Source organism: Photinus pyralis, unplaced genomic scaffold (genome assembly GCF_008802855.1).
Source record: "Photinus pyralis isolate 1611_PpyrPB1 unplaced genomic scaffold, Ppyr1.3 Ppyr1.4_LG7, whole genome shotgun sequence".
NCBI lineage: Eukaryota > Metazoa > Arthropoda > Insecta > Coleoptera > Lampyridae > Photinus > Photinus pyralis.
In genome coordinates, this window is record NW_022170738.1 from 31,234,882 (window position 1) to 31,249,888 (window position 15,007).

Consider the following 15,007-nt stretch of genomic DNA (forward strand, 5'->3'; position numbering starts at 1 on the left):
AAAATTCCACAAAAATTGCCATCTTGTATTCGTTAAGATTTTATGCGAGTGCCATAATTTTTTAAGCAAGTTATTAATCAAATAAGATATTAACAAGGCCTATTTAAAAAGTGCGGGGACCAATTTTTTTAAGTAGGTACCGAATCATTTCCTGACTCGACCAATACTAAAATTATTAAATTAATCCAAGCCATTATACAGAAATTACTCCATTTATGTTGATGACAACACTGTATTTTCAGGAACTGAAATTATTCATATAAAGAAGGTGCCCGCGTCGTTGGCATTGGTACTTACTTCTGAGGAATTTTAATCGTAAAATTAGTCTGATTAATTTACAGAGCCCCTTTCTTAACGAGCTCCTAAAGCGAGTTCATGATTCCGTCCGTCCGCCTGTGTACATGATAACTCGCGAACGGTTTCGAATTTTCCAAATTTGTTTTCAGTATTATTTTTATCATCAACCAAGGAAGAACTAATTAAATTTTCAGTGACCTAAGAACTCGTTTGCTATTTTTGTTATAACTTTACAAGCTTATTTATTATGAAGTGGTCGAAACTCTAAGAATTTGCATTAGTATATAACATAACACCGGTCTACAGCATTTTTGCGCATGGGACATATATACCTTATTTGTATTGCTTGTATAGCCACAAATAAGAATTAGAACAAAAAAAGGTTATGTATTTGTTTTTGTGCGAAAAAAATGCAAAAAACCAAAAAATAAAAATACCTATAAAATCTTACTTACATTGGCATGATTTATTATAAAGTAACGTTCCTACATTTATAATTTGTTTGTCTTAGAGTCTAAATGTTTAAAAATGGAACAGTTTTGCTGTTTTTGTCATGTTCAACTGAAGTTTTTCTCATTAACCCCCCAAATATGATCTTCCATCATGCTTCCAGGTTACTGGCCTTGGTAACGTGCCTAAATTCCATTATGTCTTGATGAAAGGGTTGTCCTTGATATTCCGAATAAGCTCCCATATTATCCTTAAGTTAATCTAAATGAGAATGTAACCTGTGCATCTTTAGAGGCATTCTATACCTGATGATGCAAAACCAAAACCTGTCAGCTCGTCATAATTTTCAGCTCTCTATGGTTTCCCAGTAAACCCTGAACGGGAAACCATGGACTATTGCCTTAAAACTGTTCCAGGATTTTTTTCTCTCTTTGCTAAGTAACCGCGGGGAAATATCACCGTCCATTTTTCTTTTTATTTGAAGGAAAACAAAGATTCCAGCATTAATTTTCGCCCCTGAAAGCTTTCAATCAAATCGCTATAACTTTTGCAAAAGCAAATATTTTCGATGTCTAATTGCACTTTTTATTTATTTTTTTGTTGACCGGTGAATTTACTTACGAACGAAAGGCTATTCAACAGACATCCGGTAATATTCCAGGAAATCCAGAAATGCGACGAGCTCTGACTAACATGAAAATGAAACAATTTAACTTCCCATCCCCCAGTAACCATCAGTGGGTAATTTTAAATAGCAATCTGAAATTTTATTGAAATTCCGTTCTAAAGATCTTTTGGAGCGCTTTGAAATCTAGTAAACAAAATACCACATCTTCATATGGGTCTCTGACCTCTGTGAAGAGGTTTCAAACCTCAGATGAAAGGAATTTAAGCAAGTATAATGGTACTGTTTATTAGTAGTCTTCAAGGTTTCAGAATATTGTATATTTTTAGAATATTCACAATTTATAGTCATCTGAGAATCATCTTAGAAACGCAAAGACAAAATATTCGAGGAATATTCTCCGAATCTTCTTTCGAATCCTCTCAGAATATCCTTTTGAAATCCTTTTAGCAAATTTATAGCTCAGAATTTTCTTAGCATAGTCATAGAATCTCGTCAGAATATTTTAAATTCTTCTTTGAATTTCTATAGAACTCTTAAAATGCAATTAATGCAATAAAAAATTAGCCTTATTAGAATATGTTACCGGCAATCTGAATAATTGAGGCATTTTATACAATTCCTAGGCTGTATACCTATAGCTAAGAGAAGGATAAATGTTTATACAGCCCCTTCATGTACTTCAAGTACTTTCTCTTCTCCTAAGTTATAAAAGAAAATGCTCCCCAAATTTACCACAATGGCCACATATGGTAATTTAAAACGAGCAAGACCACGTAGATTTACGGGAGTGAATTAGAAGTATGAATCTCGCACATCTAAATGGGTATAATTAACAGCAGCTTATTTACTGAGTTGCAGTACACAGCATCCGATTAAGTCGTGCGTGGTCTTACAAGAAGCGCTCTTAAATAATTTGAATTTTAAGACAAATTACAGGTTTTCAGAACGTCAGCAAGCCGCACAATTAAATAAGTTATAATTTTTGTACGTTTTTATCCGAATACAGTGGGTCTTTTTTCCTTTGGTGTTTTAACGGAAACGTAAGATCGTTTGCCTTTGGTGTCTTGCTATGCTAGTTACATTTGTAAGTACTTGATACTTTCCGTAAATTTATTTTGCATTCATACCGTTTCATTTTTGCTTCTGCACTAAGTCGCCGATGACAATTTAATTAACAATTATCGTTGAGTGAAAATTTCGTTATTCAATGCAATTACTTAGAGCCGTTAATCAATAATGTATTGCAAAGGTTCTAATATTTGTGGCACTTATTTAATAGCACATAAAGGTATAGCTCTTTATAACATCTCAATTTTTCATAACAATGCGGCTATTGCTAAGGCTACTGTCATTTTTAAGGTGTATCAAATACTTTTCTTTGATTATTTGATGTTGTAAAATGTAGACATGTTTGTTTTCATTTACCTAGTACGTTTAGCTTTAATTAAAGGAATCGATCATTCAAGCCTTTGATTATAAAGTACACAAAGATTCAAACAATGTTTTTTGAGACTCGGCTGTTGAAAAATTGTTCATTCAACGCCTTGGCCCTTTTCTTTGTTGCAAAATTTATATTTCTCCATATTAAACTGATTTAATAAGTGTATTATTTGTATTTAAAGAAACTTTAACAAGAAAATGAGTAGAAATTACGATTCAGTAGCACATTTCACATTTGTGATTTTTTTAAAAGTTGAAGAATATGTAATATCATAGTGTTACGAAATGAAAAACTGAACATCAGTCAGAGAGGTAGACCAGAACGGAATAATATAGTTTGTCACAGTTGGGAAATCCTTGCCAAATATAAGATGAATCAAGTCGTATTTTGCAATTCATGTTTGTGGCTGATTTAATAGAGATTTAATAGACCTTTTAATGGAATTATGTCACGCAAACAATTTGTTATACCTACCTCTTTCAACCACTCAAAGATGTATAGTGCATTTTTTTTGGAAATGGGTAAAAGATACTTTTGGATTGCAAACAGCGAGAAATATTCAAAAAAAGCTTACCTAATGGCTATAATTCAATTGGTTTTGAATGAAATAGTTCCTTTTTGCATTATACTGTATCGGTGTATCCTCATCAGCTCAGCTGATGTTTACAAATAAACTTTTGAGAACATTTTCCCTTCAGAATTGCAAAAAGTTTCTACCAATTGGAATGGTGGAGACAAACGAGTAACATTATAGATCAAGGAACAGGAAGTAAAGAAGTGTTTGTAGGAATGTACAAAATTAAGTTGTGGCAAAACAACTCCAGGCAACATACGTTACATCCCCAGGCAGCGAACGGGATCATACAACTGTTAACTAAATGAGCAAATAGGAAAAAAACTGTAGACTATAAAAACAAGTAATTTAATTACTATAAACCACGCACGACGTACTTCCCAGAATGTTCCCATTTAAACCAAAATTACAAGGCGAATTTAGTAAACCGCAAACTAAGCTCATTGATCAAATTTCGAATAATGATTCAGATAATCGAAGTTTCTAACGGACCATAGCGAAAACTGTTGGATTTTTGAAATTTGATGCGCTGGTGCGCACGTGACTTAATTTAAGTCACCTGGAATGCAGAGTATGTAACAATCCAATCCGGATTTGTCGACTTTTACACGATTCTGAACGAGCAGAGACGACTAAAGCAAAGTTTATGTGTGCCACTGTTTAGTTTTTTTTTGGTACTGCAAGTTGTTTGTGGTGTGCAACGTTTTAATGAGGATTACGCGCGAAATACACGTGTTTTTGAGATAAAGTGATTTAATTCTTCGATTGCATCCGAACTACATTTTGTACTATGTAAATTTCGGTCAGTGAGTAGTGAGTTGGGAGGATATTTTCCATTTTTACCCTTAAGGAGGCTGTGTTTTAGAGGTATTTAAAAATAATTCCTTTTCTAGCTTAGTCAATCATAATGTAATCTTTGCTGTTGCGTTTCTTAATCGCGATTACTTGCATATTATCAATTTAACGCAGGCAGGAATTTGAGCATTAATTCTTGTCTATCTGAAAATTATTCAAAAAATTTAGCAAAGCTCACAGTTTTCCACACTAGGTGCAGCATTGATAAATGATGGAGGTAATTTCCACGTATAAGTAAAAATTGACTAATTAACCTACATCGTCAGAAACAATCTGTTTTTATTAACACCCCAGAAATCGCTCAAAAACGTAGTGGAATTCTTCAGCTCTTCCACGAATACGTAAAGCACTTGGTTTGTGCTTGGATAAGTTTCCTTCATCGATCCACGTGTAAATTGATGAAGCGAACAAATTCGTCTTGCCCTTGAAAGTATTTCATTTGATCACTTTCGTAAAAGTAAATTAGAAATAGTGCTGTCGCACGATCTTCGAATTAATGTCAAAAAATTACTTTCTCAATCTTGATCATTTAATTTTTGATGGAAAAAGAAGCACGGAATTTTTGGGATAGGTAAGTACATAGATTCGTACAATTTGAGAAGCTTTTCCAAAAATTTGTATTTGTTCCAAATTTTTTTAGAATTCCGGAATGTATTAACATGTAATCGCATGTAATGGTAAAAAGATGTAAGACCAATCGCTATCTGAAATTGGTCATATTTAATGGATGTTGGCCACATTTGCTACAAATTTTTGTATTCTAAAAGGGTAATGAATGCTTATCTCTATTTATTTAACGATATCATTTTTGTACAATATCCCACAAATGCGTTGCAACATGGTATTAATCGATACATAGCAAATTCAATGGATCAGTAAAGTGACCCAAAAATGTATTGACAATTTCTTCCTTCGCGTCTTCGACATTTATCTATTCTAATCTATTGTTATTTTAGTTGGGCGCATTTATGAAGGCATTTACATTTTATTTGTTCCACCTCTTTTGAGTCGTTTTTACCTCGTTTTTTACATACCCGGACTGGGCTTTTTTGAATTTTGGTGTAATTTTTCATTCTGTCGTTGCACCTTGTTTATGTAAATGAATAAAATTGAATACGGATTACGGGGCTGTTATAAAATCCCTTACAAAACAAGGACAACCTCCAAAAATTATTCTTGAAGAAATCATGTCTAATACCCGTAAACGCCTTTCTTTATAAATCGCACTCGTAAACGCATAGGTACACCTCTCTAAACACGATTCGCAATTTATTATTTTTGACGTTATTTAGGGCCGAAAAAACGTAATATCTTTGGTGGAGTTTGATACTTGATTTGATTTAGTAACGTACTCTGAAATTCGAGATTTCGTCAGATCCGGTGGTTTGTCAATATATTTTTTTAAATTTGGCTTTCCAATACAGGTAATCAAATCGGAAAATTAAAATATTAAACATTTCCACAATTGAACTTTCGAAAAAACTGTAAAGAATTTTTACTTACTCCGATTTTTGAAAATTCTCAAAGCTCATGAAACCGGATTTATTCGAGGATTTTTTTTAATCCTCTGCGGCCAGAATTGGAATTTCAAATTTTCGAATGTACCTACTGTAACTCAAGTCATAAAACCAAAATTTTAGAAATACTTCTTTCCACTCTCTGTACTTACCCCTTTTCCTTGCCTGAGTTTTATTTAGCTGTTAGATCCTATGTGAATACGCATTTGTTTCCTTGGAAACTCGCTTGGAAATAATTGGCAGTAAGAGGCAAGAAAAACGGAGTAACTTCAGGCATTTAATATGCAAACACCTTTTGAACTCGATTTTGAAATCGAATTTTTTCAATTCTTTGCCGCCCGAATCGGAATTTTCGAGGGAATTTCAAATGTATACCGGAACCCAAGTCTCAAATTTCCTCGCAAATTTCAGAAATTTTAAATCCTGTAAACTCTTAGGACCCGTTTTTTTGTGCGAGTTAAATATCAGGTAGATCCGAGGGTAGATCCTATGTGAATGCGCATGTGCTTCCAGGGAAGTTATTAGTTAATTGCCAGATATGTTTACCCTCGAGCTCGCCCTCGAGTTTACCCGAGAGCTCGCCTGAGACAAGAGAAACCGGATCGGATCTTAAGTGGTGCTGTATAAATTGCTTGTATGTCGAAAATGTTGTAGACTTTTTGAATGTTCGGAGCCTTTGAATTGTCAATTCTAGTCTCGATTCTAGTAGCCACGTGTCTTTTTTCCTAATCTTGAATAATGATTTTCAGCGAGATCTTCAGTAAACTCCGAGGTAACTCTAACTCCGAGGGTAACTCTAAACTGTCTTAGCTGATCAAATTTCGTGGTTTAGTTTTACACTCGGTTTTACACGTAATCTCCCCTTAACTATAATGGGTCTTTCGTTACAATGAAAGTATCATGAGAGGATTCACTGATTTTTTCAACCTACGAGAAAATTTTGAAAAAAATCATTGAACTCATGATACGTGTCATGATATTTCGAGTGATATTTTGACCTGTAGATATTGTACAAGATACAAAAATCGCATATTTTCAGTAGGGGAATTTTTTACACTCAGCTCGCATTCGGAAGCGCGACTTTTAATCCTGCTCATATATCAAGCAGAACTCACTGTAGAATTTTGGTGTACAGTACTAGTATTTTGTAAATTTTTTTAGTTATTCCCTCGGTTTTTCCGTATATTTCGAGGTATATTTAGTCAACGCGCATTTATTATTGAAAAAAAAACTAAAAACTAAATGCAAAAGTTGTAGGGTTTATCATAAATCGCCAGAAAATGTAAAGTGAAGAAACAAAATCGCAAAGCTAGTGAAAAATTCAAATTTGGTATATTTTAACAGAACGCTCCGAGGAACGCCCTGTATATTTTGCAAGAATTGAATAGATCTTTTCCTCGATCTTTTCTTTCTGATTTCAAAAATCTCTCGAAAAATCTATATGTTGACATTTGTTTGTAATATAAAATAAATTTTAAAAAACATTTTTTATAATAGAAGCGAACTACCTATTTCTATTTTTCCTTCTTCTGTATTATAACCCATTTTATCGATGAAAGATGGAATGGAATAAAATAATTTTAACAGCAGAAAAAAAACTAATTAATAATGGCGATCAAATCATTTGTTTTGTCATGGCAACTGATTTGGTAAAACAGTTTGATGATATATTACTCGATAAATTCAAATATTTTAAAAACGGCTAAATCAAATGTCAACATATTGAATAGATCTATTCTTTGAAAAATGTATAATGGAATTTTTGAAAAATATACAGAGGGAGTTCGATTATAAATTTACCAAATTAACATTTTTATTAACTTTACTAAATGTACTTCTTTTCCAAAAATATGTTTAAATAATTGGGTCACTAAACCATAATAAAAGTACGCCACTTATAAGGAGGACACCTGCATTTCATTTTACTGCCCGGAGTTGACAGGTGTAAAAATGAACCTAATCCTGATTGCTGATTTAATTGAAATGCGCCAATTAGGGCAATAAATCGTGGCAGAGCCGACGAGGGCCGCAGAGCTGTGCATTTTCGGGCCCCTTTCTCCTGACTTGTTCTCTGAAAAGTTGAACCATCGCCTACGAGATCGTGTCTCTCATTCATTCCCAATGTCTTAAGTTGACTGATGCCTAAATTTGAGTTGTATTCCATCTCGTATTCGATTCGGAACATTTTAAATTGAAGCAAAACAACCAGCAACGGAAATGCTTACGCAAGATCCGCACAAGGAAATAAGGCTAAACCAGTTTTCCTCCCGAGCCTCCAGCGCGTCAGTAGGAAAATACGATATTGAGCATTGGTCGGTTACCGAATTACGTCAATTGAAACGCAAAAGAGACGCGAAAATCTTGGGAATCTTTAAAAGTTTCGCACATAAATACTGCATACCGAGCTGCATACTTTAAACCGAGCTTTAAACCGTCTGAGCTTAAAAATACTCAAGGAAATCGCTGCTCAAATCAGGAAATGGAATCTGCTTCAACTTCAAAATTACTTACCTAACGTACCGTTTAAAATTTTAGGGGTGCTATAGCAATAAGAGATAGTAAGTAAAAAAAAAATGAAAATCGATTTTCGGCTTAAGGCGAGTAACTTTAGCACATTTTCCATGAATTGATCAGTACTTCTCGAAAGGTCATTTAACGGATTATATTTACGAAGGGAAATAAGTTAGGGCATAAATATTCTTATAAATAGGACTTACCATTGCGCACATCTGATGTTTAAAATATGCGATATGTTTGCCTTTACTAGAGAAATCTTTGTTTAAAATTTCAAAAAATATCTCGGTAAATAAGAAAGTTGACTTTGCGCAGTCTTGGTTGAGGTGCCAGAGCTACCGAATGCAAAAAGAACAAATTAAATATCTTGAAAACTTGAGGAGAAGTTAAGGCCTCGTATGGACGACGGATGGACGGACGGGCGGAAAAAGTGGCCATAATAGCGCCTTTTAGTAATAAATTCAGAAAAAAATTTCTTCCTTGGTGCCAGCCTCCACACCATAACGAACCAAATAGCGTGAAAACGAGCGTAAAAAGGAGAACAATTAAATAGCTCTTAAGATAAAGATCTAGTGGCGACAGCGACACAGGCATAGGGACGGACAGACGGACGGATAATTTATTTTTGTGGAAATGCGCTAAAATATTGTGCACATACTATCTGCAGAAAAGGCACAAAACATTTTAGAGGCAATTCAACGGGACTAGCGACATATTTTGACACTTCGTTACCGACATATTCGCACTTGAATTATTTAGATTCGACCAACCGACCCTTTCTGAGCCCTTCCGGCACTCCGTTCTCAAGAAATCTAACCGATCTCCATATGTGTACGGATTAAGGGGATGGATTTCTATTTATAAGGGTTAAGATACAAAAACTTGAAGGTCGCCTGGAGACTTTTTTGCCAAAAACGCATTGGGAGAACTAAAGTCGTTGAGATTTAAAAAATAACGCATTGCATGGTTCTAAAAGTAATTCGATGTGATAAGAGGGCTTTTCAATTACGGTTTTGGTGACTAACGATAAGACGACAACCTGTTATCGCTTCACCTTAACAATGCAGTATGTGGCGAAAGTTTGAGCGGTGCGGTGTATGTAGCGTCGTTCCAATGGTAAATGGGGTGAATGGTATAAGGTTAAGGGTGAGTTTTTATTGTTCTTTAATTAGCATGCAGTTTCATGAGGTAGACCTAAAACCCAAAATAGTTATTTGTTTCATTAGTACAAAAAATGTCAGTTTTCGCATTTTTTGTACGAATAAAACATAAAATTTTTTCTCCAACCCCCTTTACTTCAAATTATATTCCAATTTAGATTCAGTTACAGTTTCACTACTATAGTATAAGAACTTCTGCTTTCTTGTCCTCACGTGTCATGCCACTCTAGTTTTTAGGTTAACTTATAACCTATTCGTTTTTACCTCTTACTTCTCACCTCTCGCGACTTTGTAGGGAGCAAATCTTGAGGTAGCATGTTCTGCCGTTTCTATAATCTCTGACGGAGTGCAATCCATGTCGCTATCAGTTTCAGTCATTTTATTGTATACACAATTAATATTGTTATATTTTGTATTGAAATAAAAAACTTACCATACAGTTTTTTAATTAAAATTAATTGCAATTAACTTTTTCAAATTTTGAATTCAAAATGACAGATAATAGTGCAATGGGTCTGAAGTAGATGGCGTTACGCGCGACGGCGGGTTGTCTACGTATTAAAATTACGTTCACGGAATATGTAAATTACGTTACACATGGTTTAAATAAAAATAGCGAGCGTAAATCATTTTCAATACATGTACATACGTATAGGTAACATCATTATTTGCATTGAATCTGCAAAAATATTTGATTTGTATGTATAGAAATATCTTACAACCTGCAATGTAAAACGATGTCAATGTGACATATCTCCGTGATTGTAATTTTTTAATTGGCCAACTTTCAAGGTCAATTTCTTTTTGGTACTAGGACCAAAAGTATCCACTTTTTGTACAGTTGCCATGGTGAAAGCGATTAATCCGCAAAACGTCAATTTTAGGTACCGAACACTGTCACAAAATAGCGTCTTATTCAGGTGGTTGGAGAAAAAGGTAATTATTGACTAAATTACAACCCCATCCGAAATGTACCTATTTCGAATCTATACTTTGTTTCGTTAGGTACCAAAATGTTTTCAACGTGTATAAATAAGGCGTTAGTCATCAATAGTGCGTTTGAAGAAAACTATCCAAAAGGATGGTAGTTTTAATACTAAATAAAAATAAATTTGGTGGCTTTTTCTTACACAAACTGCGGGCGGACCTTAGTGTTTTCAAAAGTGTTCCAAAAGTATTGATTTTCAAGCAAAATTTTTTACAGAAACGCTAATGAGTTTATCATTCATACTGTTACAAGAAGACACAATTATTCGAACTTGGGAGGGTATTTCCCAAACCACTAATTTACCTAAATCAAAAAAATGAGCTTTCGGTCGCAGGTACCAATTTGATGAGCAAGTGAAGGGTGTATCCACTTAAGTAGGCAAGATAAGTACATACTCAATTCATCAATTTAAGACACGGGAGGCAAGTGAAAGGAAAATAAACTGTAAACTGATACAAAACAAGTTCTCATTGAATATTCATTTCTTATATGGACCTTTTTTAACTATAAAAATAAGACGATCGGTATCTTCGAGATTCACTTTCTTATTTGGGCAGTTACCCTACATACATCACTTCGTGACCAAGTTTATTTATTACAAACTCGAATGTCGCTTATTTGCGTTTACAGCAAAACCACAATTTGAAAGTTTGGTCCATTTTTAGACGTTTGATTTTCTCAAATATTTCTCACGCATTCTTAGTGTTCGAAACAATACCAACCTCCCGCACTTACACTTTCCGAGGCATTTTAAATTGGTACGTATATAAATAAACGAGAGCGATTCATCATCCACGATTTGTATGTCGTTCACCCGACGTCGGCAGCAGTAAAATTTTCGCAAAACTTACCCTTTGTAAAGCTCGTTGACCGCACGTGGATTACTTGTTCCTAATTTAGAAAAAAAAAAAGTTTTCAGAGAAATAGGGTGTGGTGTCTGCAAGGATCTTTGCTTGTCCACTTTCATATAACTACTTTAATTGTTTTCCACTTACAAGTGAGAGTTTTTTGCCCATATTTGCTCTTTTTAAGATTTCCCTGCGTCGAAATTAATTTTCCTTACTCGAATTATCATTATGCCGCCAAATCGAAAAGAAGGTGATTTATTATTGGTGGGATAGGTTGTTTGTGGACACCTCGTAGAGTAGAGTAGCATATAATTTTGTTCTGTACTGAATCTGTCATGGGATGAGGATTGCAGGGTTTATTGAATAATCTCCATGCCCCTTTCGAGCGTCTCCAACACTTTAATCCATTTAGCGATATACACGAGGATATACAGAAGAAATAAAACCAGGATTTGTTTCTACATCAATGATAGGGAAATGTTTTTTTTTCTGTTTGAGGTATAGGGTGCCCCCCCCCCCACTCTGTATTTATTCGATTTTTAGATTCTACGTTAATTTCTAATATAAATCTGTTGAAAAATTGTGCTTAGTCCAACCAACTTTTGTATTAAACTGACTTTTGCAAAACCTGGGTCAAAGGGGTGTCAAAATATAGTGAATAACCCGGTACTGGAAAAGCACTGATTTTTAGAGAAGAAATGCTATTACTATTTTTCCGTATTTTTCCTAATGGCTTTACAGATTGGTAAATCCGAGGGTAAATCATGTTCACCCAAAATAAGGATTGCACCTCGAATTGCACTGACTAGCTCAAGCGAACAAAAATAATCATAAGGGATAAAATTGATTGTTTAATGACAGTTGACCTGGAAAAGCTGATTCCATTGAACCTCCACCAACACAGGAAATCTCTACTCAATCTGGTCGATAATAAAACTCAAACTTTGCTAAAAAGTTGAGTATATTGAAAAAAACTCACCGCGATATTTTACAGTTTCCTGAGTGACAACAATATACCAAAAAAATTACAATACGTCGATATTCAGAGATTCCTTCATAGCAGAAAATTCCCCTAGGCCAAGGTCAGCGTGCTTTAGTATGTGTAGCTTCTTTCTTCACGGGAAATGAAAAAAAAAACTCCAAAATGTGTTGACAATTGGATGCTCAGTTCGTCCCAGATTAAGTAGATTCAGGGGCGATTTAGGCTAACTGAGGAGTGTTTCAATATTGCGATTGATAGTAAACCTACAACTTTCATCCCTTAAGTACACTCAACAAAATTTGCCTTTTCCTGAAATAATTTTTAACCTTAGTTTCTTAAATAAACGTAGCAGGTTAAGATTAGTCCAACTGAGGGGTGTTTGGGCTCTATTTTTTAAAGTATTGCAATTTATTTTAAATATACATCTTTCAACCCTTAAAGAAACCGAACAAGTTCTTTTTACATTTTTTCTGAAATAGTCGTTTTGCTTTGATCCTGGATTCCTGGCTTTGATAAACGTAGCAGTGGAGGATTAGTCTAACTAAAGCGTGCTTGGGGTCTAATTTTTCAAACATTGCAAGTGGTATTAAATCTACTTCTAAACGTTCATCCCTTAAATTAAGCTAATACAATTTGTGCACAATATTTCATTTTTTTATAGTAGTTGTGAAATGAATGGTGCTCAGGAGGGTTGGAGATAATAGGCCTTGCCTGTGACTACTATGAAAAAGAGGAGAAATTGCTGGTTTGGACATATTCTTATACACGAAGGTTTGCTAAAGACATTACTGGAAGGTTCTGTGAAAGGTTATCAGGGCCCGGGCTATGTTTTTAGCGCCCTGTGTGACTATTTTTTTGTCGCGAATCTCAAAAACACCCCAAGGCGGCTAAAATTTAGGGACAATTACGAACTTATGGCAACCCTTGAGGGCCATTTTGCGGAATAACCAAATGAATATTTTTATACTGGATTAAAGATGTTATTGAAACTATTATTACATTCCATCGACTAATAAAAGTTACGTAATGCATGTTGAAAGATCATCCTTTTAGCAAAAGTCGTTTACACCTCGAAACGAAAATATACTCATAGGAGAACAAATTCATCATCCGTTGTATGCCATGAATAAAAAGCACAATAAACTACCCCCAGTGCTGGTTGCCGTCGCAGACGACAAAAAAACCCGTCGAGTAAGGTTCGTGCAGGTATCAGACGTGGGAAAATTTGCAAACACCAGTTGGGGGCCGAAAACAGAATAACGGAAAACTTTGTTGTAGTCCCCACATTAGAACATGTCGGTCATCGATCGAAGGATGATGTAACTTTTGCGTATATTGTGATTTTAGAAACAGGATGTGAATTATGAATATTCTAATCTGTTTAGGAACCTTTTCTATTTTTATATGAATTTCTTATTTATGTGATTACCATTTTGTATTTACAATAGAAATAGAAATGAACACGTGCTTTTGTCTAAAAGGAAGGAAGATGACCATTTTTCAATAGATTAATGACTTGTTTTAGAAATCCGGCCACGTCTTGGTATTTCCTATTGTTTTTGGAACTCTATGCGAGTAGAAGACAAGTGTCTGAACGGCGTAGTTTTCCATTGTATTACGTAAAATTTCTTTTCTATGTATTGAGGACAGTGTTGACATTTCAATATAATAACCTTCAATTGTTGTAAGGTAAATGCTTTACCGTTAAGAATTTTAATTAATTTAACCGTATTCTTACCGATTTGACATAACTGCTAAGGAATGCTGCTTTTATTTAGGAAAGAATAAAATTATTAACTACATTACGGCAACCGATAATGAAAGTATCCCAAAATAATTTGTGGTGGTTTATCTTTGTTTTTAAAATATGATTTCTAGTTAATGCAGCAAGTACATCCACTCCCCACACCCTCCAGACTGAATTAGTATAAGTGCAAAGAAACTCGTAGGGAGTGAAATACTAGTTTTGTCCTTTAAGATTAAGAAACCACTTCGATGATCATGAAACTGCTCCTTTCCATTTTCAATTGAAACTTTGAATTATTAACATAAATATATTGCGAGATATATTGATAAATACAACAAATTTCAATCCACAATCCTCTTCGCTTTCAAGTTTTCCCTTTTTCTACCTTTTCTAACCTTTTGTCAACCTGTGGTCACTTTTTTCTATAATCTATTCCTAATTTATAATAATGAAGTAATCAAAACTACTCTTAAATTTCCCTATTGCACATAGAAGATAACAAAAAAATTAGTAAATTCGGACCCATTTGCATGGACAATTTTACTGAATAATAATAGCGGAATTTCGATGGAGATCCAAATTTAAGAAATTTCCAATACTCAAAATTCACTTTTTTTAAATGTAATGACTATTTTCTTACTATCGCATTTGAAAGATAATCAGAATTGGCATATTTCAATAAGTATTCCTCTTTAACAGTTTTTGACTTATTCCCATTTCAATCCTTTCGGATTTTCTTTTTAGTAGTCGACCATGATTTTATAACAATCGAATCTTACACAAATCAAAGAAAGGAAAATCATTCATTCTAATCTCTATAATTGATTAATAAAAAAGGCACAAAGTGATCAGCTAATAAGGAAAAACACAAACTCATATCAAAATAAGATCAAATTATTTTAAAGCCCTCTCTTTTTCTCTCATGTCTTCTCCTGGTCTTCGTCTGACCAAATAATGTTCCCCAACATCTACCATCTTCCTGTTCCCTTAACTTTAGCATTCGCAA